The 26580-nt window shown below is 48.8% G+C and overlaps 1 protein-coding gene across 2 annotated transcripts in view; it reads right to left on the reverse strand.

The window, feature by feature from the left end:
- The window catches only part of LOC147822674 (uncharacterized), a 48922-nt gene extending 28087 nt beyond the window's left edge, over window positions 1-20835 (reverse strand). For both annotated transcript variants that reach the window (XR_015445275.1, XM_087195829.1), the window contains exons 1-5: window positions 20667-20835; window positions 17946-18072; window positions 11240-11469; window positions 6083-6312; window positions 926-1155 (exon numbers count right to left, since the gene is read on the reverse strand). The gene's annotated coding sequence lies outside the window, so the exon portion shown is untranslated. The remainder of the gene's footprint in view (window positions 1-925; window positions 1156-6082; window positions 6313-11239; window positions 11470-17945; window positions 18073-20666) is intronic.
- Window positions 20836-26580: the final 5745 nt, after the last annotated feature.

Here is a 26580-nt window from a genome sequence, read left to right on the forward strand (position 1 = left end):
GATGCTGGTGCATACAATGTGTTGGAACCCTGTTGTAGTTGACTTGGTAAAGGGCCCACACAGCCGAGTTGGTCAAGAATTTTTGGGTCTCTTCGCACTCCCACATTGTCCGGGGCTCCAACAGTGCCTGAGGCCCTCAAGACATGGTGGAGTGCCCCTGCTCACATGTGTATTGTGCAGTGCTACTCACATTGTTGAGATGGTCAGGACAGGGGTGTGTGGTAGACTTCAGGACATGGGGCAAGGGGCTGAATTTACAGTTCCATTGCACAAGTCATCAGACACATCAGAGCAGGTGGGGACAGAGTGGGTGTTCAGGTCAAGTTCACACTGTACAAGGTTCTCTACATGCCTTGGGCAGGGATGACAGGTCAGGGGGATGCAGGCAGCCCTGCTCACATTTACATCAGCGAGGGCCCCGTATACAGCCAGTTAGGGAGGCCATGCAGATCTCAGGTGACAACCACATTATACAGGGAACACAGTGGAATTAGAGGAAGGCATAGGGGGGGAGTTGTGTTCATATCCATGTTCTCCAGGACTCGCTCAGGCCTGAAATTTCTGTATACGAGGCCATCACCTCACATGCACATTGCTCAGGATTCCACACAGCTGAGATGGTAGAGATGTGGGGATCTTGGCCATGTGGACCTTATAAAGGCCTCATCTATATCGCTGCAGAAATGAGTGTGGGATGGGTCTCCACTCTCACTTACATTTTATTCAGGCCACAGATGATTAGTACAAGAAGACCCAGGGGGCTGCTCACATCCTCTTTGCACAGGGCTCCACCCATGGGTGAGTTCATCCACATGTGGGGACCCTACTCACGCGTACATCATACAGAGGGACCCCACCACCCAGAAAATCGGGACATGCATGGAGATTTTGATCACCTCTACATTGTCCAGGTGTCCTCACCTACCTGAGGAGGTCAAAACATGGGGCTTTCTGCTCCTAGCCTGGTTGTAGAGTGCTCCACACGTGAATGAGTTTGTTACAGCATGGTGTAAGGTGCTCGTACGTATTCCAGAGGTGGTCAGGACATGGGTTGGTGCTGCTCATGTTGCTTTAGAAATTTCTGTAGGTGGCTTCAGTTGTCATGACATGGAAGCCCCAGGCCACATCCTCCGTGTGACCCCGAGCTGTGTACATCTGAGAAGGACAGGAAAAAGGTGTTGTATTCACATCCATGTCGTAGGTGATTCTGCACACAATTCAGGTCCGCAGGACATGGAGGCGCTGCTCACATGATCTTGCAGGGCCCCGCATGTGCCTGAGTTTGTCAGGAGAAATGAGGGTGCTGCTCAGTTCTTAGTTTTTTACAGGGGTACACACTTGCTTGAGATGCTGAGCATGTGTGCATGTATGGGGTGTTAGGGTATAGGGGTATTCTTTGCATACTCACCTTGCACAGAGTTTGGCACATGCCTGAGTCATTCATCATATTGGCTCTGTTCACATACTTATTGCTGATGCCGCCATACGTGCATGTGATTGATCATCACCACAGGTGCCTAGCTTTGGTCACACCCATGCTGCTGTGGGTTTCCACACTTCTGAGACGGTCAGAAGTGGATAGGTGGGGCTCCTGTCCTGTCCACCGGCTAAAGGGCTCAATATGTGAGCTTTCCTGTTGTAGAGGGACCACACATGCCCTGCTTGGCAGGACATGGAAGGCCGCTCCTCACATCCCTGTGGCTCAGGTCTTCACACATGCCTGAGTGTGTCAGGACATTTGTGTAGTGGCCCTGCTCACATATGCACTGTACACGCATCCTCATGTTCTTGAAAGTCAAGTCACAGTGTGTGTGGTGGCCTCTGTCCTCATTCACCTGATGGATTTCTCCACAGGACCCTGATGTGTTCTGCGCTTGGATGCTCTGGCCACATTCAGGTTGACAAGGCTATACACAGGCATGACGTAGTGAGGACATGGGGAGGAGCTGTTCCCAAAGTCACTTTCGAGGGCTCCGAAACACGTGCCGCTGTGAGGATGTGGTGAGGCATTTCTCGCTTCAAACTGTAGCAGTTTCCATGTTATCTGAGCTGTGAGGATGTGGAGCCTGTGCTTCCACTGCCATTGGAGAGGGCTAACAATCACAGTATGCGTTTGCACACGGGAAGTGTGTTCACCTCCCTATTGTCTAAGGCTCTATACTTGGAGAAATGATCTTCACCTGGCCCGGCTCCACCCTACCTGAGGTAGTCCGGACTTGCCAGGGCACTGCACACATGGAGTGTTGTGTGGGGCTCCACAGGGGTCTGTGTGGGAGGCACACTGTGCATTTCCTTCGTAGAGGTTTCCTCACATGCCTGAGGCATTGACTGAATTGGCTACTTTGTTCATGTCCTATGTTGAAGAGGGACCCAAATGAATGAAATGAGCAAAACTCACGGATGGCTCTGTTCACATCCACTTTGTAGAAGGTTTGCACCTACCTGAGTGGGTCAGGAAATGGTGGGGCTCTTCTCACGTTCACCCTGTAGAGGGCTCCATGCATGATGCTGGTGTCCAGTGTGTGTGGGGTCTGCTGACCTTCCCGTTGTAGCAGGAGCACGCGTACAGGGGAGTGTCAGTGTGTGGCAGGGCTGTGATTACACTCACGTTGTCCAGGGCACCACCAATGCCCGAGGTCGTCAGGACACGGGGAGGCTCTGGTCACGATCACAGTGTGCAGGGCACCACACATGCGTGAGCTGGTCAGGAGGGCAAGAGGCTCTGCTCACATCCACTTTGTAAGGGGCTGCTCGCACACCTCTGGTGCTTAAGATAGAAGTGGGGCTCTGGTCACTTTCCCATTGTGGAGGGCTCTGTATGTGCCTGAGCTTGTCAGGACTTGGGCAGAGTTTGGGGCTCTGCTTACAGTCACGTTGTACAGGGCTACAAAGATGGCCTTGGTGGTCAAGACCTGGGGAGCTTTATTTACATCCACATCGTACATGTCTCAACACAGGTCTGAGGACATCAGGACATGGGCTTGGGGTCCTTTTCATAATCTCTCTTGGTTCTTATTTTTCCCCCTTCCCCTGCCCTCCCTTCAACCCCTCCATCCCTCCCTATTTACAAAGTTTTGTTTCCATTGTTTCATTTTCTCATAGTAATTCCATTCCCTTAAGGTGGCTACAGTTGTGGTGACGTGGAAGTCAGAGGCTGCATCCTCCTTGTGACCCTGGGATATACACATCTGAGGTCAGGAGCAAGGTGTTCTACTCACATCTGTGTTGTTGATGATTCTGCACACAATTCAGGTCTGAGAACACGGAGGCTCTGCTCACCTGGTCCCGCAGGCCCCACATGTGCCTGGATTTCTCGGAACACAGGAGTGCGCGCCGCTCACCTCTCGGTCTTTGCAGGGCTGGGCAGCTGCTTGAGGTGGATAGTGCGTGTGTGGCAGGGTGCAGGGGACAGGGTCATTCTAAAGTTACTCGCCTTGAAGACGGTTCTGCACATGCCTGAGGGATTCAGAATATTGGTGGCTCTGTTCTCATCCTTGTTGATGGGGCGACCCCGCATACATGTGATCATCACCACAGGTGCATGGCTCCGGACACACCCAAGTTATGGAGGGTTTCCACACTTCTGAATTGGTCAGAAGGAGGTGGAGCGCTTGTCCTGTATTCGTGATAGACGGCTCCATCTATGACACAGATGGAGCTGGCTTGGTTGTGCTCTTCTGTTGTAGAGGGAACACACAGGCCCTTCACATCCCTGTGTCTCAGGTCTTTGCTAATGCCTGAGTGTGTCAGGACATGTCGGCGGTGGCCCTGCTGACATATACACTCTACAGGCTCCCTGTGTTCTTCATGAGTCAAGTCTGTGTATGTGGGAGGCTCTGTCCACCTTGACTTTGTGGATTCCTTGATAGGAGGATGGTTTGGTCCACACATGGGTGCTCTGGCCACGTTCAGTATGCCGAGGGCTCTACACATGTGCTGTAGTCAGAATATGGGGTGGGGCTGTTTTGCAAGTCACTTTACAGAGGATGGACAGACGCCTCAGGATGTGAGGATGTGGTGGGGCGTTTCTCAGAGCACATTGTAGAGGCGTTCACTGGTATCTGAGAGTTTCAGTTTGTGGAGACCGTGCTTCCACTAGCCTTGAAGAGGGCCCAGAAATCATGGTAGAATTGTGTACATGGGAAGTGTGTTCACGTCCCCATGGTCTAAAGCACTATACTTAGAAAAATGATCATTACTTGACTGAACTCCAACCTCGCCTGAGGTTGTCCAGCCAGGAGAGGGCTCAGGCATCATAGTGTTACACAGGGCTGCACAGGGGCCTGAGGTAGTCAGCATGTTTTGGGGGAAACTGTGCCATTTCCCTCATATAGGGTTCCACAATGCTATAGGTGTTGACCGAACGGGCTGCTCTGTTCATATTCCGTGTTGAAGAAGGCTCCACATATATGAGATGGGCACTACAAGGGGATAGCTCTGCTCACAGCCACATTATAGAAGGTTTGCACCTATCTGACAGGGTCAGGAAATGGCGGGCCTTCTCTCACATCCACCTTGTACAGGGCTCCACACATGATGCAGGTATCCACAGTGTGTGGGGTCTGCTGACCTTCCCATTGTAATGGAACCACACTAACCAAGGATGGTCAGTGTGTGGCAGGGCTGTGCTCTCATTCATGTGGTCCAGGGCACCACCAAGAGCTGTGCTCTCATTCATGTGGTCCAGGGCACCACCAATGCCTGAGGTCGTCAGAACATGGGGAGGCTCTGCTCACAATCACAGTGTTCGGGGCAGCCCACATGCCTGAGCTGCTCAGGACAGTGAGAGGCTCTGCTCCAATCCGCTGTGTATGGGGCTGCTTGCACACCTGGGGTGCTTAAGACAAGGATGGGGCTCTGGCCACTTTGACGTTGTGGAGGGCTCCATATATTGCTGAAGTAGACAGGACGTGGGTGGGGTGTGGGGCTGTTTACAGTCTAGTTGTACAGGGCTCCATGTCCTACCACCGAGCTCCTGAGGATGTAGGATTCTCTGTTCACATTCACCTTGAGGAGGGTTCCACAGTTGTGATAGTTGATGACCGTTTGCTGGAGGAAACTGGTCCTAGCCACATTGTAAAGGTTTTCCACAAGCCTTCACTGGACGAGAAAGGGTGCATGTCTTCTACTGTCCTCTTTGGACAGGGCTCCATTCATGATGCTGGTGCATACAATGTGTTGGAACCCTGTTGTAGTTGACTTGGTAAAGGGCCCACACAGCCGAGTTGGTCAAGAATTTTTGGGTCTCTTCGCACTCCCACATTGTCCGGGGCTCCAACAGTGCCTGAGGCCCTCAAGACATGGTGGAGTGCCCCTGCTCACATGTGTATTGTGCAGTGCTACTCACATTGTTGAGATGGTCAGGACAGGGGTGTGTGGTAGACTTCAGGACATGGGGCAAGGGGCTGAATTTACAGTTCCATTGCACAAGTCATCAGACACATCAGAGCAGGTGGGGACAGAGTGGGTGTTCAGGTCAAGTTCACACTGTACAAGGTTCTCTACATGCCTTGGGCAGGGATGACAGGTCAGGGGGATGCAGGCAGCCCTGCTCACATTTACATCAGCGAGGGCCCCGTATACAGCCAGTTAGGGAGGCCATGCAGATCTCAGGTGACAACCACATTATACAGGGAACACAGTGGAATTAGAGGAAGGCATAGGGGGGGAGTTGTGTTCATATCCATGTTCTCCAGGACTCGCTCAGGCCTGAAATTTCTGTATACGAGGCCATCACCTCACATGCACATTGCTCAGGATTCCACACAGCTGAGATGGTAGAGATGTGGGGATCTTGGCCATGTGGACCTTATAAAGGCCTCATCTATATCGCTGCAGAAATGAGTGTGGGATGGGTCTCCACTCTCACTTACATTTTATTCAGGCCACAGATGATTAGTACAAGAAGACCCAGGGGGCTGCTCACATCCTCTTTGCACAGGGCTCCACCCATGGGTGAGTTCATCCACATGTGGGGACCCTACTCACGCGTACATCATACAGAGGGACCCCACCACCCAGAAAATCGGGACATGCATGGAGATTTTGATCACCTCTACATTGTCCAGGTGTCCTCACCTACCTGAGGAGGTCAAAACATGGGGCTTTCTGCTCCTAGCCTGGTTGTAGAGTGCTCCACACGTGAATGAGTTTGTTACAGCATGGTGTAAGGTGCTCGTACGTATTCCAGAGGTGGTCAGGACATGGGTTGGTGCTGCTCATGTTGCTTTAGAAATTTCTGTAGGTGGCTTCAGTTGTCATGACATGGAAGCCCCAGGCCACATCCTCCGTGTGACCCCGAGCTGTGTACATCTGAGAAGGACAGGAAAAAGGTGTTGTATTCACATCCATGTCGTAGGTGATTCTGCACACAATTCAGGTCCGCAGGACATGGAGGCGCTGCTCACATGATCTTGCAGGGCCCCGCATGTGCCTGAGTTTGTCAGGAGAAATGAGGGTGCTGCTCAGTTCTTAGTTTTTTACAGGGGTACACACTTGCTTGAGATGCTGAGCATGTGTGCATGTATGGGGTGTTAGGGTATAGGGGTATTCTTTGCATACTCACCTTGCACAGAGTTTGGCACATGCCTGAGTCATTCATCATATTGGCTCTGTTCACATACTTATTGCTGATGCCGCCATACGTGCATGTGATTGATCATCACCACAGGTGCCTAGCTTTGGTCACACCCATGCTGCTGTGGGTTTCCACACTTCTGAGACGGTCAGAAGTGGATAGGTGGGGCTCCTGTCCTGTCCACCGGCTAAAGGGCTCAATATGTGAGCTTTCCTGTTGTAGAGGGACCACACATGCCCTGCTTGGCAGGACATGGAAGGCCGCTCCTCACATCCCTGTGGCTCAGGTCTTCACACATGCCTGAGTGTGTCAGGACATTTGTGTAGTGGCCCTGCTCACATATGCACTGTACACGCATCCTCATGTTCTTGAAAGTCAAGTCACAGTGTGTGTGGTGGCCTCTGTCCTCATTCACCTGATGGATTTCTCCACAGGACCCTGATGTGTTCTGCGCTTGGATGCTCTGGCCACATTCAGGTTGACAAGGCTATACACAGGCATGACGTAGTGAGGACATGGGGAGGAGCTGTTCCCAAAGTCACTTTCGAGGGCTCCGAAACACGTGCCGCTGTGAGGATGTGGTGAGGCATTTCTCGCTTCAAACTGTAGCAGTTTCCATGTTATCTGAGCTGTGAGGATGTGGAGCCTGTGCTTCCACTGCCATTGGAGAGGGCTAACAATCACAGTATGCGTTTGCACACGGGAAGTGTGTTCACCTCCCTATTGTCTAAGGCTCTATACTTGGAGAAATGATCTTCACCTGGCCCGGCTCCACCCTACCTGAGGTAGTCCGGACTTGCCAGGGCACTGCACACATGGAGTGTTGTGTGGGGCTCCACAGGGGTCTGTGTGGGAGGCACACTGTGCATTTCCTTCGTAGAGGTTTCCTCACATGCCTGAGGCATTGACTGAATTGGCTACTTTGTTCATGTCCTATGTTGAAGAGGGACCCAAATGAATGAAATGAGCAAAACTCACGGATGGCTCTGTTCACATCCACTTTGTAGAAGGTTTGCACCTACCTGAGTGGGTCAGGAAATGGTGGGGCTCTTCTCACGTTCACCCTGTAGAGGGCTCCATGCATGATGCTGGTGTCCAGTGTGTGTGGGGTCTGCTGACCTTCCCGTTGTAGCAGGAGCACGCGTACAGGGGAGTGTCAGTGTGTGGCAGGGCTGTGATTACACTCACGTTGTCCAGGGCACCACCAATGCCCGAGGTCGTCAGGACACGGGGAGGCTCTGGTCACGATCACAGTGTGCAGGGCACCACACATGCGTGAGCTGGTCAGGAGGGCAAGAGGCTCTGCTCACATCCACTTTGTAAGGGGCTGCTCGCACACCTCTGGTGCTTAAGATAGAAGTGGGGCTCTGGTCACTTTCCCATTGTGGAGGGCTCTGTATGTGCCTGAGCTTGTCAGGACTTGGGCAGAGTTTGGGGCTCTGCTTACAGTCACGTTGTACAGGGCTACAAAGATGGCCTTGGTGGTCAAGACCTGGGGAGCTTTATTTACATCCACATCGTACATGTCTCAACACAGGTCTGAGGACATCAGGACATGGGCTTGGGGTCCTTTTCATAATCTCTCTTGGTTCTTATTTTTCCCCCTTCCCCTGCCCTCCCTTCAACCCCTCCATCCCTCCCTATTTACAAAGTTTTGTTTCCATTGTTTCATTTTCTCATAGTAATTCCATTCCCTTAAGGTGGCTACAGTTGTGGTGACGTGGAAGTCAGAGGCTGCATCCTCCTTGTGACCCTGGGATATACACATCTGAGGTCAGGAGCAAGGTGTTCTACTCACATCTGTGTTGTTGATGATTCTGCACACAATTCAGGTCTGAGAACACGGAGGCTCTGCTCACCTGGTCCCGCAGGCCCCACATGTGCCTGGATTTCTCGGAACACAGGAGTGCGCGCCGCTCACCTCTCGGTCTTTGCAGGGCTGGGCAGCTGCTTGAGGTGGATAGTGCGTGTGTGGCAGGGTGCAGGGGACAGGGTCATTCTAAAGTTACTCGCCTTGAAGACGGTTCTGCACATGCCTGAGGGATTCAGAATATTGGTGGCTCTGTTCTCATCCTTGTTGATGGGGCGACCCCGCATACATGTGATCATCACCACAGGTGCATGGCTCCGGACACACCCAAGTTATGGAGGGTTTCCACACTTCTGAATTGGTCAGAAGGAGGTGGAGCGCTTGTCCTGTATTCGTGATAGACGGCTCCATCTATGACACAGATGGAGCTGGCTTGGTTGTGCTCTTCTGTTGTAGAGGGAACACACAGGCCCTTCACATCCCTGTGTCTCAGGTCTTTGCTAATGCCTGAGTGTGTCAGGACATGTCGGCGGTGGCCCTGCTGACATATACACTCTACAGGCTCCCTGTGTTCTTCATGAGTCAAGTCTGTGTATGTGGGAGGCTCTGTCCACCTTGACTTTGTGGATTCCTTGATAGGAGGATGGTTTGGTCCACACATGGGTGCTCTGGCCACGTTCAGTATGCCGAGGGCTCTACACATGTGCTGTAGTCAGAATATGGGGTGGGGCTGTTTTGCAAGTCACTTTACAGAGGATGGACAGACGCCTCAGGATGTGAGGATGTGGTGGGGCGTTTCTCAGAGCACATTGTAGAGGCGTTCACTGGTATCTGAGAGTTTCAGTTTGTGGAGACCGTGCTTCCACTAGCCTTGAAGAGGGCCCAGAAATCATGGTAGAATTGTGTACATGGGAAGTGTGTTCACGTCCCCATGGTCTAAAGCACTATACTTAGAAAAATGATCATTACTTGACTGAACTCCAACCTCGCCTGAGGTTGTCCAGCCAGGAGAGGGCTCAGGCATCATAGTGTTACACAGGGCTGCACAGGGGCCTGAGGTAGTCAGCATGTTTTGGGGGAAACTGTGCCATTTCCCTCATATAGGGTTCCACAATGCTATAGGTGTTGACCGAACGGGCTGCTCTGTTCATATTCCGTGTTGAAGAAGGCTCCACATATATGAGATGGGCACTACAAGGGGATAGCTCTGCTCACAGCCACATTATAGAAGGTTTGCACCTATCTGACAGGGTCAGGAAATGGCGGGCCTTCTCTCACATCCACCTTGTACAGGGCTCCACACATGATGCAGGTATCCACAGTGTGTGGGGTCTGCTGACCTTCCCATTGTAATGGAACCACACTAACCAAGGATGGTCAGTGTGTGGCAGGGCTGTGCTCTCATTCATGTGGTCCAGGGCACCACCAAGGGCTGTGCTCTCATTCATGTGGTCCAGGGCACCACCAATGCCTGAGGTCGTCAGAACATGGGGAGGCTCTGCTCACAATCACAGTGTTCGGGGCAGCCCACATGCCTGAGCTGCTCAGGACAGTGAGAGGCTCTGCTCCAATCCGCTGTGTATGGGGCTGCTTGCACACCTGGGGTGCTTAAGACAAGGATGGGGCTCTGGCCACTTTGACGTTGTGGAGGGCTCCATATATTGCTGAAGTAGACAGGACGTGGGTGGGGTGTGGGGCTGTTTACAGTCTAGTTGTACAGGGCTCCATGTCCTACCACCGAGCTCCTGAGGATGTAGGATTCTCTGTTCACATTCACCTTGAGGAGGGTTCCACAGTTGTGATAGTTGATGACCGTTTGCTGGAGGAAACTGGTCCTAGCCACATTGTAAAGGTTTTCCACAAGCCTTCACTGGACGAGAAAGGGTGCATGTCTTCTACTGTCCTCTTTGGACAGGGCTCCATTCATGATGCTGGTGCATACAATGTGTTGGAACCCTGTTGTAGTTGACTTGGTAAAGGGCCCACACAGCCGAGTTGGTCAAGAATTTTTGGGTCTCTTCGCACTCCCACATTGTCCGGGGCTCCAACAGTGCCTGAGGCCCTCAAGACATGGTGGAGTGCCCCTGCTCACATGTGTATTGTGCAGTGCTACTCACATTGTTGAGATGGTCAGGACAGGGGTGTGTGGTAGACTTCAGGACATGGGGCAAGGGGCTGAATTTACAGTTCCATTGCACAAGTCATCAGACACATCAGAGCAGGTGGGGACAGAGTGGGTGTTCAGGTCAAGTTCACACTGTACAAGGTTCTCTACATGCCTTGGGCAGGGATGACAGGTCAGGGGGATGCAGGCAGCCCTGCTCACATTTACATCAGCGAGGGCCCCGTATACAGCCAGTTAGGGAGGCCATGCAGATCTCAGGTGACAACCACATTATACAGGGAACACAGTGGAATTAGAGGAAGGCATAGGGGGGGAGTTGTGTTCATATCCATGTTCTCCAGGACTCGCTCAGGCCTGAAATTTCTGTATACGAGGCCATCACCTCACATGCACATTGCTCAGGATTCCACACAGCTGAGATGGTAGAGATGTGGGGATCTTGGCCATGTGGACCTTATAAAGGCCTCATCTATATCGCTGCAGAAATGAGTGTGGGATGGGTCTCCACTCTCACTTACATTTTATTCAGGCCACAGATGATTAGTACAAGAAGACCCAGGGGGCTGCTCACATCCTCTTTGCACAGGGCTCCACCCATGGGTGAGTTCATCCACATGTGGGGACCCTACTCACGCGTACATCATACAGAGGGACCCCACCACCCAGAAAATCGGGACATGCATGGAGATTTTGATCACCTCTACATTGTCCAGGTGTCCTCACCTACCTGAGGAGGTCAAAACATGGGGCTTTCTGCTCCTAGCCTGGTTGTAGAGTGCTCCACACGTGAATGAGTTTGTTACAGCATGGTGTAAGGTGCTCGTACGTATTCCAGAGGTGGTCAGGACATGGGTTGGTGCTGCTCATGTTGCTTTAGAAATTTCTGTAGGTGGCTTCAGTTGTCATGACATGGAAGCCCCAGGCCACATCCTCCGTGTGACCCCGAGCTGTGTACATCTGAGAAGGACAGGAAAAAGGTGTTGTATTCACATCCATGTCGTAGGTGATTCTGCACACAATTCAGGTCCGCAGGACATGGAGGCGCTGCTCACATGATCTTGCAGGGCCCCGCATGTGCCTGAGTTTGTCAGGAGAAATGAGGGTGCTGCTCAGTTCTTAGTTTTTTACAGGGGTACACACTTGCTTGAGATGCTGAGCATGTGTGCATGTATGGGGTGTTAGGGTATAGGGGTATTCTTTGCATACTCACCTTGCACAGAGTTTGGCACATGCCTGAGTCATTCATCATATTGGCTCTGTTCACATACTTATTGCTGATGCCGCCATACGTGCATGTGATTGATCATCACCACAGGTGCCTAGCTTTGGTCACACCCATGCTGCTGTGGGTTTCCACACTTCTGAGACGGTCAGAAGTGGATAGGTGGGGCTCCTGTCCTGTCCACCGGCTAAAGGGCTCAATATGTGAGCTTTCCTGTTGTAGAGGGACCACACATGCCCTGCTTGGCAGGACATGGAAGGCCGCTCCTCACATCCCTGTGGCTCAGGTCTTCACACATGCCTGAGTGTGTCAGGACATTTGTGTAGTGGCCCTGCTCACATATGCACTGTACACGCATCCTCATGTTCTTGAAAGTCAAGTCACAGTGTGTGTGGTGGCCTCTGTCCTCATTCACCTGATGGATTTCTCCACAGGACCCTGATGTGTTCTGCGCTTGGATGCTCTGGCCACATTCAGGTTGACAAGGCTATACACAGGCATGACGTAGTGAGGACATGGGGAGGAGCTGTTCCCAAAGTCACTTTCGAGGGCTCCGAAACACGTGCCGCTGTGAGGATGTGGTGAGGCATTTCTCGCTTCAAACTGTAGCAGTTTCCATGTTATCTGAGCTGTGAGGATGTGGAGCCTGTGCTTCCACTGCCATTGGAGAGGGCTAACAATCACAGTATGCGTTTGCACACGGGAAGTGTGTTCACCTCCCTATTGTCTAAGGCTCTATACTTGGAGAAATGATCTTCACCTGGCCCGGCTCCACCCTACCTGAGGTAGTCCGGACTTGCCAGGGCACTGCACACATGGAGTGTTGTGTGGGGCTCCACAGGGGTCTGTGTGGGAGGCACACTGTGCATTTCCTTCGTAGAGGTTTCCTCACATGCCTGAGGCATTGACTGAATTGGCTACTTTGTTCATGTCCTATGTTGAAGAGGGACCCAAATGAATGAAATGAGCAAAACTCACGGATGGCTCTGTTCACATCCACTTTGTAGAAGGTTTGCACCTACCTGAGTGGGTCAGGAAATGGTGGGGCTCTTCTCACGTTCACCCTGTAGAGGGCTCCATGCATGATGCTGGTGTCCAGTGTGTGTGGGGTCTGCTGACCTTCCCGTTGTAGCAGGAGCACGCGTACAGGGGAGTGTCAGTGTGTGGCAGGGCTGTGATTACACTCACGTTGTCCAGGGCACCACCAATGCCCGAGGTCGTCAGGACACGGGGAGGCTCTGGTCACGATCACAGTGTGCAGGGCACCACACATGCGTGAGCTGGTCAGGAGGGCAAGAGGCTCTGCTCACATCCACTTTGTAAGGGGCTGCTCGCACACCTATGGTGCTTAAGATAAAGGTGGGGCTCTGGTCACTTTCCCATTGTGGAGGTCTCTGTACATGTCTCCGTTTGTCAGGGCATGTGTGGTGTGTGCAGACTCTGCTTTCATTCAAGTTGTTCAGAGCTCCATGGAAAGGGTTTGTGGTCAGGACATGGGGAGCTCTGTTTCTATCCATGGTATGGAAGGCTCAACAGAGTTTTCAAGACAACATGTCAAGGGCTTGGTTTTCTGTTCACGTACACATTTTTTAGGGACCAACCTTCCCGGCAGGATAGGGACTTGGAGAGTCACTCTTCTTCCATGTTCTCTTTTTGCAGGCCTACACATAAGTGATGTTGTCAGGACCTGTGTCCCGATTCACAGGTGCATTAATAAGGGGTGCGTAGATGCAGAACATGGATCAAACCTGGGGTGCTCTGGTCTTATCCACACCATTGAGGAATCCATATAGCCAATGTGGTCAGGCCAGTTGAGCGTTGGTCACATGAATGATGCAGATTGCTCCACCACTGCTTAGGTGCTGCAGACTTAGAAAGCTCAGGTGATTGCATCATTGCAACAGAGGGCTTGAATCCCCTGAGATGCTTAGCACGGTTAGGCTGGTCACATCCACGCTCTCCCTTCCTCTACACAGGCCAGGGGTTGTGAGGACATGGAGAGGCTCTGCTCACATTTCAGGTGTACAGTGTTCCACCCACAACTGAGCTCCCAAGGTCATGGGGTGCTCTTTTCACATTCACGTTGAAGAGGGCTCCACACTTGGGAGAAGCTTTGTCCCCATGGTGGGGTGCACTGCTCATGGCCATGTTATCGAGGTTTTCCTCAGGCATGCAATGCTCAGTAAATGGTGCACCTCTTGACATATTCTCTTTGGACAGGGTTCCCATCAGGGTGGCAAGGCATAGAACATGTAGGGCTTTGTTCTAGTTGACTCAGTAAAAGAACTGCACACCCAAGTTTGTCAGGAATTTGCGAGTCTCTGTGCACTTCCACATTCTATGGGGCTCCACCAGTGCCTGAGGTCATCACGACATGTTGGAGGGCCCCTGTGGACATGTGTACTGTGCAGTGCTACACACCCTGCTGAAATGGTCAGGACACGGGATTTTGTGCTCACCACCTTGTGGTAGACTTCACACCATGGGGCTGGGGCTGGATTTCCAGTTCCATTGCCCAAGTCATCAAACGAGTTTGAGCAGGTCGGGACATGGTGGGTGTTGAGGTCAAGTTTACTTTGTACAAGGGTCTCCACCTGACTTAGGTCATAAGGACTGGTCAGGGGATGCAGGAAGCCCTGCTCACATTTATATCAGTAGTGACCCATCTGCAGCCACTTAGTGAGGTCATGGACATCTCATGTGACAACCAGATAGTACAGGGATCACAATCACATTAGAGCTAGATACACAGGGAGTTGTGGTCATGTTAGTTTTCATGCCTCAGGGATTGAGGATGTTGGTGGCTCTCATCACATCCTCTTTTTTGAGGCACCACACACGTGATCATCACCACTGAAACATGGCTCTGGTCACATCCATGTTGCAGAGGATTTCCATACCTCTGAGCCAGTCAGAAGGAAGTGGGGCTGCTGTCCTTTCCATGTGGTACAGGACTCCATATGTGACCAAGATGGAGCTGCCTTGGTTGTGCTCTCCTGTTGTAGAAGGACCACACATACCCTGATTGCCAGGACATGGAGGGCCGCTCTTTACATCTGTGTGTCTCAGATCTTCACAAATGCCTGAGTGTGGGGTTGTGTGTGGGTCCTGCTCACATGTACACTGTACAGGCTCCCCATGTTCTTCAGAGGTCAAGTCACAATGTATATGGGGGCTCTGTTCACATTCACTTCATGGATTCCTTGACCTGAGCCGGATTTGGTCCTCTGGCCACATTCAGGTTGAAGTGGGCTCCACACAGATTCATAATGTAGTGAGGACATGCGGAGGGGCAATTCCCAAAGTCATGTAATAGAGGGGTGACCAACACCTGAGATTATGAGGATGTAGTGGGTAGTTTGTATTCACAGCACATTGTAGAGTTCTCCACGGGTATCTCAGAGTTTCAGGTCATGGGGCCTGTGCTTCCACTGCCATTGGAGAGGGCTCAAAGTCACAGTAGAACTTTGCAGACAGGATTCGTGTTCATTTTCCCATTTTCTAAGGCTCTGTACTTGGAGAAATGATCACACACACACATCCCTCACTGAGCTCCATCCAAGACTGAGTTTGTCTGGACAAGAGAGGGCATTTCCCACGTTGTATTATATAGGGCTCTACACATGCCTGAGGTGGTCAGGATTTCTGTGGGGGCACTGTGCCCATTCTCTCATAGAGGCTTACACATTCCTGAGGCATTGAGCCAATGGGCTGCTCTGTTCATTTTCCACAAGGAAGAGAGCTCTGCGTGCATGAGACAAGCCCATCACGGGAAAGGTGGACCACACACCACACATAGCTTATAGGTACTGCTCACATTCTCATTGCAGAAGATTTGCACCTGCCTAAGAGCATCAGGAAACAGTGGGCCTCTTCTCACACCCACCTTTTAAAGGGGTCCATGCACAATGCAGCTATCATGAGTGTGTGAGGTCGGCTGACCTTGCCATTGCAGCAAGACCACAAATACCCAGTTTGTCAGTGTGTGAAAGGTAGCACTCACATTCATGTCATCCAGGGCACCACCAATGCCTGAGGTCATCAGGACATGGGGGAGGCTCTGCTCACAATCACAGTATGCAGGCCTCACACATGAGTCAGTTGCTCAAGAGAGCGAGAGATTCTGCCAATATCTGGTTTTTAAGGGGCTGCTTGTACACCTGTGGTGCTTAAGTCTAGGGCGGGGCTCTGGTAACTTACATTGTGGAGGGCTAATATATACCTGAGGTAATCAGGATGTGGGCAGAGTGTGGGGGCTCTGCTTACAGTCCTGTTGTGCAGGGTTCCAAGGATGGGGTTGGTCACGATATGGGGAGCTCCATGGACCTGCATATTGTACTAGGCTCAAAACGGGTGTGAGAACACCAGAGTGTGGGCTTGGGTTCCTGTTCACACACATTTTATAGGGACACCCTCTGCAGACAGGATGAGGGCCTGGAGGATGGCTCTGCTTCCATATTCTCTTTGTAGAGGCCCACACACAAGTGATGTGGTCAGGAACTGAGGCCTCCGATTCACAGCTACATTATAAGGTTCCTGTGAGTGGCAGGGAATGAGGGCTGTGCTCACATTCCCCTGGTAGAGGCCTCACAGTCACACTAGGTGTAGGGATATGGCAAATCTGTTCACATGCCAATGTTTAAGGCTCTATAGATTAAGAAGTGTTCACCTCAAAGAGGACTGAATTGACATCCACTTTGTACAGGGCTCTACACATGCCTGAGATTGTCCAGTCATGAAAGAGCACTGCCCACATAGAGTTGCATACCTGCCTAAGTGGTTGACCCAATGGGCTGCTCTCTTCAGATTCCATGAATGTGAAGATTCATGAGTGAAGAGGTCTCCACTCATTCATGAAATGAGCACAAGACAGGGATGGCTATGCTTTCATCCATATTGCAGAAGGTTTGCACCTACCTGAGGGGTCAGGAAATGCTGGGCCTGTTTTCACGTCCAATTTCTAGTGAGCTCCACAAATGATGGAGTTATACTGAGCACGAGGCACTGTGCTGTCATTTGATTTGTATTGGGACCACACATAGCCAGGATTGTCAAGACATGGAAGGGCTCTGTTGACATTCCTGTTGCCCAGGGCTCCACCAATGCCTGAGTAGGTCAGGACATGAGGGTGCTGTGTTTTTAACTCCATGCTACAGGGCCCCACATGTGGGTGCAGGGTTCAGGACATTCAGAGGCTCTGCTTACATTCACATTGTAGAGGGTGCTGGACACACCTGTGTTTGTCAGAAGTGGTGATTCCTGGGTAAACCCATGTTTTGGAGGTTTCTGCACTTGCCTGAAATTATCAGGGCCTGTGGGGGTGTGGGGTCCATGCTCATACATAGGTATTTTAATACTCCACACCCCCTGAGATGTTAGGCTTTTTTTTCTATCTTATCATGTACTTGTGGTAGGTGACTCAAACACCTGAGGTGGGCTACGTGGGGAAGTTCAGCTCATCATTGTGTGAGCACCGCACACACCTTACATAGTCAGAACACGAGGGGCTCCAGTCACATCCTCTTTATACTGTGTTCTATATGGCTGACAAGGTCTCCTTACAGGGGTTCTTCTCACTTCCTCATTTTAGAAGGCTCCATATTTCTGAGGTAGTGAGAAGTGAGGCCTTTTGCTCATTCATGTTGTAGAAAGCCCTACACCTGCCCGACCTTGTCAGGAGATGGTTTTGGGGGTGGTGTCTGCTCATAGTCATGTTGCAGAGACTGCATACATGCCTGGGATGATGGATGGGACTTACCCTCACATTAGTATTTTAGGGAATTCCACACATCTGATTTGGTCAGGATTTATGGGGGTGGCTCTGCTTCCTTCTGCATTTTAGAAGACTTCACATACACCTTCGATGGTCAGGACTACAGGATCTCTGGTCACATCTACGTTCTAGAGGACCCTACTCATGCATGAGATCCACTGTGTAAGAGGGCACCACATCCCATGCACATTGTGGAAGATGCTTGAGGTGTTCAAGATGTGGTGGGATCTGCCTGTATCCCATTCTAGAGGCCTCGTGTATATCCCTGAGATGGTTATGACATGGGGGTGCAGGGCTCCTCAAATGGTGCAGGGTACCTCAAAGGCCTGAGATTGTCTGCACACTGCAGACATGGGGGCCTCTCACATACTTGGACCCAATCCCAGGTCAGGACCCATGTGCTCTGCTCGCACCCACATTGCAGAGGGCTCTACATACCAGAGGTGCTCAGGATGAGGGGTGGGCTGCTCACAGCACTGTTTCAGAGGGCTCCACAAACAGCCTTGGCTCTCATGATCTGGAAGGCTCTGGTCACATCCTCCCTGTGACCAATGACTCCACAGACCTGAGAAGGTGAGGGGAAACGTATTTTATTCACATCCACATTGTAGAACTTCTTGCAAGCTCCCGTGAGATCTGGGTGGTATAGAAGAGATGAGACACGGTGTGGAGCTTCCCATTGTGAGCCCCACCATAGCCGGTCCTGTTTCTTTCAGAGCCAGGATGTACCTTTGTTGTTACTTCTGTCCCTTTGTCTCTGTCTGTTTGTCCTATGTTTGCTCTGCAGAGCTATTTCTTCCTTACCTTTACACCCCTCATGTAAAATAATCTTTTGGGGGGTTTGCTCCCATTCCCCATATATAGGGCTCCACACCTGCCCGAGGTTGTCAGGATGTGGGGTGCCCAGCTCACATCCACATACTGAGGGCTCTGTACACACCTGAGATGGTCAGATGCCAGGAAAAGGATTAAAAGCAATGAGAGTCTGTGAAATGAGGGTTTCCTGGAAGACCTTGGCTTGCATAATAGAGCGATGCTGTACAATATGACAGGTCCTTACCTTGCTGCCATGTTTTTTTCCCCACAGAATGTTTCATTCCAGAAGTATAACAGTTTGTGCTGCTGGGCAGTGCTCCTGCCCAATATATCAAAATGTTTTGTATCTGTTTGAAATGTGTGCCCTCTTAGGAATCTTCTGTTAGCTCTGCCCCTCTGAGGATTTTCTGTTAGGTCTGCCCCTCTCAGGAATCTTCTGTTAGCTCTGCCCCTATTAGGAATGCTCTGTAACTCTTCTCCCTTCCCCCTGCTTCAGTGAGCATGCTCACCCAGCATGTGTTTGAGGAATGTTCTGTAACTCCATCCACCCCTCTGCTTCCTTGAGCATGCTTGCCTACCCTGTAGATCCCTATATAAGGAGGCGCACATTCTGGTAGGGTGCTCAGACATCAGAGTAGAAACTCCTCTGAGTCTGCTGGTATAATAAAGGTTTTTCTCCACCTTTTCAAGTGACTGTTGGATTCTTGAGTCTTCAAATTGCAGTGGTCATGATACCAAGCTGTAACACTTGGCTGTGCCTCAGAGCTGTGACACTCGCTGTAACAGGGAGGTGTAGTACTTTTCTATAGCAACAAGCTGTTCCCCTTTCCCATAACAGCATCCCTTACTGTAGAAAGGCTATCTCTGGAGAAAGGAGTGTATAGAGATAACTGTTAACACACACCAAAAAATGACCATTCCCAGGGTCTCGCCAAAGCTGGCGAGATAGTGGCACCATAGTGGCACCAAGTCACTTTTGTCTGAACACAGTACTCCAGAATCTGAGTTTTCTGTGGTGTTTTCTCTCCTGCCTGCACAAGGCTCTGTCTCATGCAAGACCCTTCATCTTTGGTTCTGTCTCCTGCCTGGTTGTGTGGTAATATATTATTTGACTATGCTCATATCTGCTATACTTTTATAACAAACTTACTTCCATCTTTTTAAAATCTTTATGTGACTCTTCTCTGCTCATGCAGATCTGAAACTCAAATTTTTGTGGCCACAACCTGAATGTGGCTCCTTGCGCTGTTACATTAGGTCCCTTGATCAGATACTTATCTTAGGGGCCACCATACTTCTGAGGTGGTCATGACCTCCTCATTGCCTCCACAAATAGCTAAAAAGGTCAGGTCATGGGGGTCTCTGTTCACATCATCCTTGTTGGGGACTCCACACATCTGAGTTGATGAGGGTGCAGGAGAACTGCTTGCTTACCATCTCATTGTCCAGGACTCCAGTAGTGGCCAAGACAGTCAGGACTTTGTACAGGTGGCTATTCCTGCCTGAGATCCTCAGGACATGGGAGGCTGTGGTCACTGCCTTGTTTTACAGAGCTCCACACACACCTGAAGTGGTCAGGGTTTTGTTGCTATGCTATAGTGTGAGGTCATAGAACATACCTGGCAATAGAATTTCCTGTAGTAAATGGCATAAAAATTCTTTTAAAAATGTTTCTAAGAAATTATACCAAGAGCCCAGCAGCTGCTTACTTTGATAGTCTGGAGGCTACTTTCTGAAGTGTGCTAAAGCATTTTACCATGCCCTATCCCCGCTACTGAAATTTGAACACATGTTTACTCTGCCATTGAGGTAGAAACCTATTTATTTATTTATTTAGGAGACATAGTCTTACTATGTTGTCCAGGCTGGGACCAAACATGTAATCATCTTGCCTCAGCCTCCCGAGTAGCTGGGTTTCTAGGGACATGACCCTAGGTCTGCCATGGCGCTAGTTTTGTTGATAGTTCTGCTATGGTGAATCTTAGGGGAAAAAAACAATATATGTTGACAACAGGTTATTCCTGTACCAGGGTTCCTCTTTTCTTGTTTTTGCTCACACTCCTTAGAGTACATAAGGAATGAGACAGATTAATGTCTCCAAAGCAGGCAGGTGGATAGGTTATGAAATTCTAGGAGAAGGTAAGATGACTGCATTGTGCTCCAGGTGCTGCGGCAACCACGGTGCTGATTTTGGAGTCACTCATATGGTGCTGTCCTGTCACTAGGCTGACAGCTCACCAGCCCTGTGTCGCCTTGGCTTTACCCACCAAAAACAACGAGGCAGGCAGGTTTGATCTTTGCTGTGCTGAACCCATGTCAGCCTTCACGCGCAAGGTCACACACCTGAGTCTGAGGTTGGTGGTTGGTGAGGCCTGTGAGGCTCATCTGAAACAGTGGTTCCCATGCTAGTTCACTCCTGGTGTTCTGTGGCATGCTGAAGGGGAGGATGAGCTTCAATTCTGGGCACATGAGACACAGCATGTAGTGCCACCTAGGATAAGGAACAGTTGCATCAGAGGTTTGAGGAGAAGCTTGCGGGAAGAACACTAAGTGCAGTAAATGGTTTCTCTTTAACTTTTGCTATGAGTAAGAAAACTGGCTTTATTCAACCTGAGGGGCAGACATGGTTGGGAGGTGCTCAGGAGGATTTTGCAAGAGTCAGACTCGATCAACAGCAGTTTAATTCTTACTGAAACAGCCTTAGTGGGATGGCAGCATAGGTCATTGGGCCCACAATAGGTCACTTGCCCCACATGCACAAGGTCCTGAGTTCAATCCCCAGTATCACAATTAAAACAAAACACAACACAATGCCTCTCAGTATAATGTCAGAATTATCACCGTCATTGATGTTTACTCATTTAAACTGTAAGTGTAGAGCCAGGTCATTTGTGGCTTTTATTTTATAACTTTTGGAGGAGAAGTGAAGTGTATTTAAACAGCGGAGTAGTGAATTTTGTTTAAACCTTGTGTAGTCATGTTTGTCTGTAATTCCAGTCCTCTCAGAGACTGAGGGAGAAGAACCTAAAGCTTGAGTCGAGCCTGCACAACATAGCGACTTAGTGACATCCTGTATTAAAATAAAGTTATAGAAAAGAGATGGGATGTTATTCAATGAGAAGACCCTGGGTTTGTTCCCGGTATCACAAAAAACAAACCAAACCAAAGCAAAGCATCCATTTGCTTATACAAGTGTAACTTCATCATGGGAATAATAACTAAGATGATGCCATTATGTAGAAAACTACTTGTTGCATAGCCAATGATTTTGTGATAATAAAATAGAAACATAGATTTTGAACATCATAAGGGACTTCTGCAGCCCATTATTCTATGTTTTTCCTATTGATGCGGGTGCCCAGCCTCTCTTTGTCAAATCTGAAGCCATGTGCACAGCACACACATGGTACAGTTGTAGAAACTGAGAGAAATGTTAATAATTTGAAACATTTTTCCCTCTGGAGAATCACAAGCAAAGTGAATATTACAGTGATCACATCCAAATTTTACAGCCACCATTCTGTCAGCTGTAGGAGGTGGAGAAGTAGTTAGAGGGAGAAGGTAGAAATGAGGAGACCTTCATGGGCTGTTGGAGTGACCAAGTGAGAGGTCAGGCTTCTGGAGGAGACTGGCAGCAGGAGACGGGAGAGCAGCAAACTGCTTGGGATCTTCCACTGTCCCATCAGTGGGATGTGCAGAGAAGCAGAGGACTGGGGACAGCACCCAGCTTCTCCCAATGCCACTGAGTGAGGTGCTGAGTTTGATGTGTGTATTACGTGACAGCATGGAGAAGCCAGGGAGGTAAGTGGATGTGCTGTTTGGGAGTTTCTGGAGAGTTGAGGCTCAAATGGAACACAGGTGTCATCAGCACTTACACTGAAAGTTGTGGTAATGTGACATACTGTAGCAGAATGAGGCAAGCAGGACAGACACACAGGCAGAGAAAGGCAGAAGTGGCAGTGTTGAGCCAGAGATTGAGATATAAAGAATGTTACCATTGAGTAAAAAGGAAAATGAGAGGTTAGTATCTCAGACATCAATAATAATGTCCAACAAAGTAGGGAACCATACTTTCTTAAGATAGTACAATGTACATGTCCCACAAACGATCACTGAATGTGGCACGGGAATAGGATATGAAGCTAACACAGTACTTAATGGCCTGTATTCCCAGAAATGATAGAAGACCATAATGGAAGAGAAGATCCCATTTACAGTGCCATAACATGCAAGGTGTATATAAGACCTAGATTGGAAAAACATTAAGACTCACAAAGGACCCCAAATTAGACATAAATCGAGGAAAGATGGTCCTTCCTCTTGGAAGAGACAACATTGTGAAGTTGTCTGTTTTCTGTCAATTAATTTATAGATCTGATATATGCCCAGGATCTGCACCAGGGATTTGTTGAGGTGCATGGGATCTTTATATTGTGGGTATCAGAACCTCCTCAGATAAACAATTTTCAAATGTTTTCTCCTGTTCTAAGAGCTGTCTTTCCAAGTTCTTGATGATGAGCTTTGATGTGCAGAAGTTCAAAAAATTATTTTTGCAGTCCTGTAGATTGGTCCCATGGCAGGCAAGTACTCTACCACTGAGCTGCATTTCACCTCCAAAAGATTTTAATTTTGATGAAGTCAATTATGTATTTTTTCTTCTGTTATGTGTGTTTTCGGTGCCACCTTTAAGAAACCATTGTTAAATCCCAGGTTGTGAACCTTTACCCTTATTTTTTTCTAAGCGTTTCACAGTTTTAGGTCCTAATGTGGATATTTGATGTACTCTGAGTTAATTTTTGTAAATAGTATGAGGAAGGATTCCAATTTGTTCATTTAAATGTGGCTGTCTAAGGGCCGGGGATTTAGCTCTATGGTTTTGCCGCCTGCTGTGCAAGTACAAGGACCCGAGTTTGATCCCGGGTACCAAAAAAATAATGTGACTGTCTTGCACTGCACCCTTCCTTTGTCCTTTTGATATGTCCTCGTGAAGCAGGACAGAAAAAGTAAAGATACTTTGAAAATATGAGGATAGAAAAAGTAAAGATATTTTTCTATCTAGAAAGGAGATATTTTTGTCTCCTTTATTACCTTAAAACTCTGCACATAGACATAATCACTTAAGGACTTCCTGTATTGCAAGGTTTATAACGAAATGACCCCAGTCTGTCTCATCATCCTACAAGGCCTAAAGTCACCAAGTTAAACATAAAATGATTTTCAGGGCTTACAGGTAGTAAACCCCATTAAGACTCAGTGTTCTAGAAAAATAGGATTATAAGCTGTCCCAAAACAAAGCCCAGATTTCTCAACAAAAGATGACACATCTGAGATATCTTTTAACTCTACAACAAAGACAATTGTTCTCTAGGAAAACAGAGAGATACAATTGGGTGTGTGGATCCCCCAGAGTCCAAATAGCAACAGAAGGCTTTCTTGGCAATGGCAGACTTGTGCCCCATATAGATACCCCATTTTGGAGTAATAGTCAAACCAGTGTATGAGGTAACTTGGAAGACCAGAAACTTAACGCTTCCATGGACAACAGCTGCTCAAAAAGCTTTTAACACTTTAAAACAGCCTTTGATGCAGGCCCTAGCATTAAAAATCCCAGACCTAACTAAGACTTTCTTTTTGTGAGTGAGACACAGAAGTAGCCATGAGAGTGCTAACTCAACCTTTGGGCCAGAAATACCAACCAGTTGGTTATTTTTCCAAGTGATTAGATAGAGTAACACAGGGCTAGCCTAGCTGCCTGCAAACAATAGCCACTATGATACTCTTAGTCCAGGAAGCTTCTAAGATAACCTTAGGACAAAAGCTCTTAGTTCTAACTCCACATCAAGTTAAGACTCTCTTAGAACTCAAGGGACATTTGAGGATAACTGGAAAAAGCCTCACTAAATATCAGGCCATTCTTACTAAAGACAACCACAATGTGGTTTATCAAAAACCACAAGAACTGTGTGGTTTATAAAAAAAAGAAACACACAGATGTATCTCTTTAGTCTTACACTGTTGTAAACCCAGCCACACTCCTCCCAACCAGCCAACAGATAAAACATGAGTGAAGCCTGAGTGCGAACAGACCACCTCCCAAAATTATGCTGGCAGTCCTGATTTGAGAGACCAACCGTTAATAGGGCCAGCTAGCACATGGTTCACTGATGGCCTCAGTTTCATGAACAATGACATTAGGAAGGCAGGTTATGCTATAGTCAGCCCCACCCAGTCAATGAAGCAAGAGGACTTCCCCTGGGGACTTCTGCCCAACAGGCAGAACTTGCTGCCCTCACCTGGGGTCTGCAACTTGCTTGGAGCAAAAGTTCAATATGTATACTGATTCCAAATATGCTTTTGTGGTCCAACATGCACTTGCAGCCTTCTAGAAAATATGACTTTTGACTAGTCACCGGTTTCCCATAAAACATGGACCAGAGATCCTCAAGACAGTAAATTTCCCAAATGAGGTAAGAGTTGTCTATTGCAGGAAACATTAAGCCTCCATGGACCCTGTCTCCCAGGGATATTCTTGTTGGTTTTTTTTTTTGTTGTTTTTTTGTTTTTTGTTTTGGTATCGGGGATCGAACTCGGGTCCTTGTGCTTGTGCAGCAGGTGGCAAAACCACTGAGCTAAATCCCCGGCCCTTCCCAGGGACATTCTAAACCAGATTCTACTGCCAAACAGGCTACTCTCCAATATGATTCTGGCCCATCAACAGCTCTACCCATAATCCCATTCCAAGATCTTGCCTTAAAACCAGGATACTCTACAGAAGAGCTTCAAATGATTGATAATGAGGGAAAAAATCAAAAGGGCCAATGGTGGTATGTGGGTTCTTACCCCAATAAGTGAAGTAAGTGCCTACATGCTGCCTTCTACCTAGGGAAGGATGCCAGCACTGCTGTGGCACATGGGCTCTTTGTAGGGCCTAAAGTCAATAATGTTATAACCCACATGTATAAGGTATGTCTTCACTGTGCCCTCCATAACCCACAGACTCATTCTTCCCCATTGCCTAAACCAATACAAAGGCATAGGTCCTCCCCTGAAAAAAAGACTGGCAAATAAATTTCACCCACATAGTTATGTGTAAGGGATATACACACCTCCTGGTGTGCATTAACACCATTACTGGGCCTTCCCTACCAGGTCAGGAAGGGCTCTAGAGGTGGTAAAAGACCTCCTTAAAGAGATAATCCCTAGGTTTAGACTGCCTAGATCGATCCAGAGTGATAGAGAATACATCCCAAATTCCACAGGGAGTTGCCAAGGCACTGAGAAATATCATCTCCACACTCCATGGTGACCCCAATCATGAGAAAAGGTCGAGAGGGCCAATCAAACTCTCAAACAAATCTTAGCCAAGCTGTGTCAGAAAACCTACCGTAAATGCATAGGTCTTCTTCCAGTTGCCTTAATGAGACTTCAGGCAGTACCCAAGTCCAAACTGAATCTCAGCCCATTTGAGATACTTTATGGAGGCCCTTTTTGACATCTGATCTGCTCACTGACATTAAAACCTCGCATCTCCTTCAACATGTAACCCATCTAGAAACTTTCCAATAGGCCCTCCAGGAATATAAAAATAAGGTTCTTCCACTCCCGGAGACTAACAATAATTGTCAACCCAAAGTCTGCTCTGGTGACCAGGTCCTAAGGAAGACCTAAAAGAAGGTGGACCCCAGCCCCAACTCCCACCCAAATGAAAAGGCCCTTTCACAACCCTATTAACCACTCCTTCTACCATAACAGAACTGGGAATAATTAGATTCACCTCTCTAGGATAAAGCCTAAGCCACCTCAGACAGGAAAAGACGAAAAACTGGGACCACAAACTTCGTACACCTGTAAACCAGTTGATGACCTCAGGTTTCTTTTCAAAACAAACAAGTGAAGGCCTGGGGATTTAGCTCAGTGGTTCTGCCATGTGGCTCGAAAGCACAAGGTACTGATTTTGATCCCCCATACCAAAACAAACAAAGAAAAACACCAACCACTCTGGTGAACCAGATCAATAAAACAGTTTACTTCCTCTAAATAAATTGTGTGAATAATCTCGCTACTGTCTTGTTTAGTACTTGTGAGGTCCCTGTTCCCAGTTATAAAATGACATCTTTTGGTTTTTTCCTGTTTCTTTTGAGATCATCCTAGATTATTCCAAAACTGCCTTTAATGAAGATAATCAACAGTAACTACTGACATGAGACCTTCAAACTAATCATATCTTTCTCCTATCATCAAGAGGCACCTAAGAACT

This window comes from Heterocephalus glaber, unplaced genomic scaffold (genome assembly GCF_053883595.1).
Source record: "Heterocephalus glaber isolate CG9 unplaced genomic scaffold, H.glaber_assembly_v1.0 deba00001610, whole genome shotgun sequence".
Classification (NCBI taxonomy): domain Eukaryota; kingdom Metazoa; phylum Chordata; class Mammalia; order Rodentia; family Bathyergidae; genus Heterocephalus; species Heterocephalus glaber.